We start from the raw sequence: 6,883 nt of genomic DNA, 5'->3' as shown, positions 1-6,883 counted from the left end.
CCTTAAAGTTAGCTAACAAAGTTAATAAGTAAATATAAAAATGTTCCAGGGTCTGAAGAAAGTCAAGAGAAGGCTCTAGAAGAGTAAGCAGTAAGAGTAAGTAGCCATTTTTCTATCCAGATCCTAGCTGACCACAAGGAGATTGAACCTGTGTGGAATGTCCAACTTGCCCCCAGTGTGAGTGGAATAAAGAAAGAGACTGGAGACATCCAAAACATGATATGTCCCAAATTTTACAACCATATTAGAAACAGTGATACACACAAATACATAAGCTAATGAATAAGGAGTCCAAAGAAATTACATGTCACATAATACAGATCTATGTAATATGTTCAAAATATTTAAGTAAAGACAATGGTACAAAAAGGAAATCAAAAGAAGCAGAAAGAGAATCTATACCCTTGTGAAGAATATTGGGAAAGGAGCCTAATATTATTAGATAGATTAATTTTCAATAACCATTGAAAAATAAAATGGTATAAAATAATAATAAAATGGTATAAAATGGCATAAAATAATAAAAAAATAAAAATAAAATAAAATAATATGGTATATAATATTTCAGCTAAACATTGAATGATTCTGAGGTGATGGAAGGAAAAATAAAATAGAATATTGAGCAGAAATATCGAAACCAAAGACATTAAAGACTGGACATTCATGGAAAATGCAGTAGTCACTACAGATATACAAAGATCGGGATAAGAAGAAAAAAACCACTTAATTGTTGTACTAGAGTATATGATGATAATAATAACAATAATAATAAAAGAAATCATAAGTTTCTAATTTCAAAACTAGACAAGGATGTTACACATCAGAAATGCATTGCAACCAAAATAGATAAATAAAAATACTAACCAGAAGTGTTTGTTAAGCTGTGTAACACAAAATAAAAGGAAATATCCAAAGAATACAAAAATACTAACTGAAAGGGATACATGCACTCTGATGTTTATAACAGCATTATCTACACTAGCCAAATTCTGGAAAATGCCCAAATGTCCATCAACTGATGAAATGGTTATATAGATAGATAGATAGATGTGGTATATATATACAATGGAACATTACTCAGCCATCAGAGAGAATGAAATCTTGTCATTTGCAATGATGTGGGTGAGGCTAGAGTGTATTATGCTAAGCAAAGTAAGTCAGCAGAGAAAGATAAATGCCATATGATCTCACTCTTATGTGGAATTCACTAAACTAAACAAGCAGAGAGGAAAAAGGAGAGAGAGAAACAGATTCTTAACTATTGACAACATGCTGATGGCTACCAGAGGGAATACAGGTGGAGAAATTGGTTAAGTGACCTATAGAGATTAATAAGTGCACCTGTTCTGATTCATATCAGGTGATATATGGAAGTGTTTAATGGCACCTGAAACTAATAATATATTGTATGGTAACTAACTGGAATTTAAATAAAAACCTTAACAAAGTGTGGTGACAGACTCTTGAAACACATTTTTATCATTTTATCGGAACAAATTACCATCAACACACTGACAGTGGCATAGAAATTGGTAACAAGCATCTGGAAATCCAGAATGACTAGGTCATATATCCATAACAGAATTGTGTAGGAGATGATGACAGTCACCCAGCACATGACACAAAGGAACTCACAAACAAAAGGACAGTCTGGGTGGCCTTTCTCTCTGGGGAGACTCTTGAGGACAGGCTGGTGCTGTGAAGGTGTTGACAACACCTCTGATGTCTGGACAAGAGAATCATCATATATGCACTTGAGAGCAGCATGACTCCTATAAGAAAATATCCCTATATAATGTCAAAGTGAAAAGCAGTCTCCTGATGATGGAGTTTATGGGGGAAATTGAGTATTATTTACTGACATCCAGTAGATCACTCTGGGTCTCATTAGAAGAAGTAATAGCACAGATGATGCAGTTACTACTGATAGACGAACTGAGAAAACATAAGATGATAAAAAAAAATTGAAAAATATTCCTTGTGCATTGATGTTTAAACCTGGCCATCCAGGAGGTCCTGGGTCTGATGATGATGGCCCGGAACATGCTCATGGAGAGGCCCTTCTGTATTACTCTCTTAATACAGAATAAAGCCTTACATTTGAAATCATTCAGAAAGTTAAGTGTTTCTAACAGGTCTGTAAATAACAAAAACAGTAGAGTGAAGAGCTTCATTATGTGGACAAAGGCCGAGTGACAGGTGACTAGATCAGTGGGCTTACGCCTGTAATCCAGAAGGAGCGTGAAGATGTGGAAGAGAACAAATAAAAAGTCTTTCAATAACACTAATCTCAGATTAATAGAACACCATGTCAGATTTCCCAATGTACCCCTGATGGTTTAAGAGCTTTCAGCAGACTTCACACGTGTTCAAAGTTGGTTTCAGGTGCATAACTAGAGATACAGCACATTTTTGGGAATGATTAAAATGTCTCCTCCAGATAACTTAAGGGAAATATTCTTCTTTATAGGGGACTCATCACTGCCAGGGCACCTGCATGGTCAGAAAATTGTATCTTGCTTTCCAGCATCTAATCCTTCACCTGTCAGGTGCACTTAGTAAACGTTAAATGTGCATCTCCATTTAAGCAGGACTTGGGATTGAGATACACTCCCTCCCTTCTCAAGGCATCTTATTTGATTAGACTTATAGGCTCCTGTGGTGGTGTATTCCATCACCCAGAACTGTCAGTCCTTAGTTGTTTCTTCTCATAGGGCTCTTTTAGTTCACACATGCAGCAATAGGGAAACAGCTCTAGAAACTTACAAATTGTTTGCTTTTGTGATACCTGTCAAGAACATCTTTTTACAATTAAGATTTACTTTAATCTTTATCATGATTGTTGTGTTCATGGTCCAGTTTTTATAGTTTTTATTTAAATTCCAGTTTGTTAATATACAGTGCAATATTAGTTTTAGGTGTACACTGAGTTATTCAACACTTCCATAAAACACCCAGTGCAAATCACAAGTGCACTCCTTTATCAAACAACATCAATTGAGAAGCGACTTTTTTTTTGTGAATTAACAATAAGCCTGCATGTATATGATTTCAAGTATAAGACATTCTAGATAAAGGGAAACTACAAAGAAAGTAAAAATATCAGTGGTTGCACACAGAGAGAAGGAGGAACATTTGGACTATAGGGGAATTTTAGGACACTCAGAATTCTCTGTTTAATTCTATTAAGATGGCTACAACCCAATAAACTTTTCTCCAAATACACAAAAAGATGTACAACAATAAGAATGAACAATAATGTAAACACTGGACTTTGGTTTATTATAATGCATCAGTGTAGGTTTATTAATTGTACATAATGTACCACTCTGATAGGGTATGTTGACTCTGGAGAATGCTATGCATGTGTGGAAGTAGAGAGTGTACTGAAATTCTCTGTACTTTACACTCAGTTTTTCTGTGAATAAAAGTACTTTTCAAATATAAGACATTAAAAATGTAAACTATATTACATAACCACATGAAGAAGAATCTCTCCATCAGAAATCCTGACACCTGAGCATTCACCAGACCATGCACAACCGTTCAAGCATTTTCTGGTTATGAAATATAAATAATAATCCACCATCTAAAATGGAAACTAAAACAAACAAACAAACAAAAAAGAAAAAAAAAGAAAAAGAAAGTAACAATGAAATCACTAACTGGTTCTTTAAAAAGTTAAACACAATTGAAAAAACTTCAGCAGAGTTAGACAAAAAGAGGAATCAAATAAAATCAGAAATAAAGGAGTCAAAATAACAGAAACAGAAATGCAAAGAATGATAAAATAATATAGAGAAAAAGTATGTGCCATCAACTAAAAAAAATTGAGAAATGGATAAATTACTAAAAACGTACAATCATTCAAAACTGAATCATAAATAAATAGAAAATTTGAAGAGTGGTTATTAGTAATGAAATTGAATCATTAGTAATAAAAAAAAACACCCAAAGAAAATTCCAGGATCAGAGTTTCATAGATGACTTCTATCAAATATTTAATGAAGAATTAATAACTATTCTCAAGCTATTCAAAAAAAAAAGAAAGAATAAGAACAAGAAGAAGAAAAGGCAAACTTTGAAGTATATCTTACAAGTCCAATATTGCACAGACACCACATTTACATGAATAAAGTAAAAACAAATCAATAACAAAAACCTACAGGCAAATATCTTTGATGAATATAGATGGAAAAACTCCTCAAAAATTTCCCAAACCATATTCAATATTAAAATTTAAAAATAATTAACCAGATTTTTCTCAAATGTGATTTATTTTAGTGATGATTGTATGATTTTAATTTACTTTACAAATCAACCAATTTGATAAATCGCATTAACAAGATGAAGGATATAAAGCATACAATCATCTATAATGATGCTTAAAAAGCTTTTGACAAAATATAATATCTATTCATTATAATAACTGTCAACAAAGTGAGTTTAGAAAGAACACATCTCTACATGAAAAAGGCCATGTGTGGGACAAAGCATGTTAACATCATACTCATTGGTAAAAGAGAAATATTTTTCTCTACAATCAGGAGGGAGACAGGAATTACACTTTCACCACTTTTATTACACATAGTGTTGAAAGCGGTAGTCACAGCAATAAGAAAAATAAGTAAAATCAAATTGGAAAGGAAGAACTAACACTTACTATTTACAGATGGGAAAACACTATATGTATATACAAAACCCTAATGAATCCACCAAAAAAAAGCCCTATTAGTACTGCAAAATGACTCAGGAAAGTTGTAGGATACAAAATTAATACTAGGAACCTGTTGAATTTCCATACTCAAATAATGATGTAGCAGAAAGAGAAACCAAGGAATAATTCACTTACAATTGCACCAAAATATTGAAATGCCTAGGAATAAAGACATACTCTCAAAACCAAGGATATTGATGAGGGAAATAAAAGAAAATACAAGGAAATAGAAAGGTATTCCATGCTCATGCATTAGAAGAATTATATTGTTAAAATGTCCATAGTACACAAAGCAATCTACAGATTCAATGCAATTCCTATCAAAATACCCATAATATTTTTCACAGAATAAGAACAAATAATTATAAAATTTGTATGTAAAAAAGAAAAGACCATGGATAGCCAAAGCAATACTGAAGATGAAGAAAAATGGTTGACTATCATTATACCAGACTTTAAGTTTGGCTACTGAGCTATAGAATACCAAAGATTATGGTTGTGGAAAAGAAACTAGACACATATATCAACGGAATAGGAGACAGATCTCATAAATAAACCCACTTATATTGTCAATTAATGTATAATGAAGAAGGCAGCACTTAAAGAGTAGAGAAAAGGCAATATTTTTGATACATTGTGTTAAAAAAAAACCTGGACAGCTAGATGCAAATAATGAAAATGGACCACCTTCTTTTGCCACACATAGAAATATAAACTCAAAATAGAGTAATATCAAGAGGAGTTAAGATGCTTGAGTTGAAGGGAAACCCTGGGCATGTCTTCTCCCTTTTCCACAGTACACAGATCAACATCACATCATTTTGAATACCTAGGAAATTGAACTGAGGATTAAGAGAACAATCTGCATAATGTGAGGGAGAGAACTGGCAGGTACACAGTGCGGATACATGAAGTTGAACTGAGGATTAAGAGAACAATCTGCATAATGTGAGGGAGAGAACTGGCAGGTACACAGTGCGGATACATGAAGTAGGGGAGAGGAAAATCATGGTGCCACAGAGGGGAGGGAGCCCTTTTTGTGGAGAGGAGAAAGAGAGAGGGAGGAAGAGAGCAGTGTATTGGGTTAACACAAAAACACTCCCCACAAACCATTGACTGGGGAATCAGGAGGAACTATCACATAAACTCCAGGCACCTGCGCAGGCATGAAACTGCTTTTCTGGGACAAAAAGGCCTAAGGTTCAGTGCTCCAGAGGAAAAGTGTGGGTCTACACCTTGTTGAGTTCTTTAAGATTTGGGGTTCAGTGTTTTTGTCTTATAGTCTTTTTTAGAAACAGAAATATTATAATGCGTTCATTGAATATATTTATGAAAACAAACAAGCAAAAACAGCAAACACGATTTTCCTGGGCTAGGTTAAATAAGGCAAAAGATGTACCAATAAAACTGGTGACTTAGGTGGAGACCCTCATTGTGGATTATTTAAATGTCAATCTATAGGTGCTTAGTGTTGACAACAACATAGGATTATATACAAAAAAGCTGATATCTCTTTTAATTGGTACTTGGGAATTATATGGCAATACAGGAATTGGAACTCTTGTAACAAAATTTTGGAAGTGGTAATAAATCCCTTCTATTTGAATGACTGTAGATTGAAATGGAATAGTCACATTGGTGAGTCTCTTAACGTTGCCAATGGACCATTGAGACCAATGGGCTTTGGAAGACTAGTGCGTACTAGGCATTTTATATTTATAATTCAGTTGAATCTGACAAACTCTAAGTAGCAAAGCTGATGTTGACCAGATACATAAAGAACCACTGGTGGCATGAAAGACACAGAAACCCTTTTGAAGATCACCAAAACTAAACAAAATCATGACAGTTCTATAATGTGTCTGTCTATTGTGGGTGGGCATGAAATCTTATAAAACCCAAGCTACATTACTGATTGGTTTTATTCAAGGAACACTCCATTTTATAATTTGCTAAATTTCTTAGCTTTTTTATGGTTAGGGTTTTTCTATTTTGTTTCTATGTCATATATGTGTCTCTGTGATATTTTCATCTCTATATATGTTATTTTTCCAAATAAAATTATATAGCTTTATTAATTGATTAATAATATGATTGGTTATTGATACGTATGTTTCTATTTTATTTATTTTAAAAAAATAATGTTTATTTACTTTTGAGAGGGAA

General features: G+C 33.3%; 1 pseudogene; it reads right to left on the bottom strand.

The window, feature by feature from the left end:
- Positions 1–1,426: 1,426 nt before the first annotated feature.
- On the bottom strand, positions 1,427–2,852 carry LOC102963143 (annotated as a pseudogene).
- Positions 2,853–6,883: the final 4,031 nt, after the last annotated feature.

The sequence above is a fragment of the Panthera tigris genome, chromosome A1 (genome assembly GCF_018350195.1).
Source record: "Panthera tigris isolate Pti1 chromosome A1, P.tigris_Pti1_mat1.1, whole genome shotgun sequence".
NCBI classification, from domain to species: Eukaryota; Metazoa; Chordata; class Mammalia; order Carnivora; family Felidae; genus Panthera; species Panthera tigris.
The sequence above is the reverse complement of the archived record's forward strand: the minus strand, read 5'-3'. Positions and strand labels throughout refer to the sequence as shown.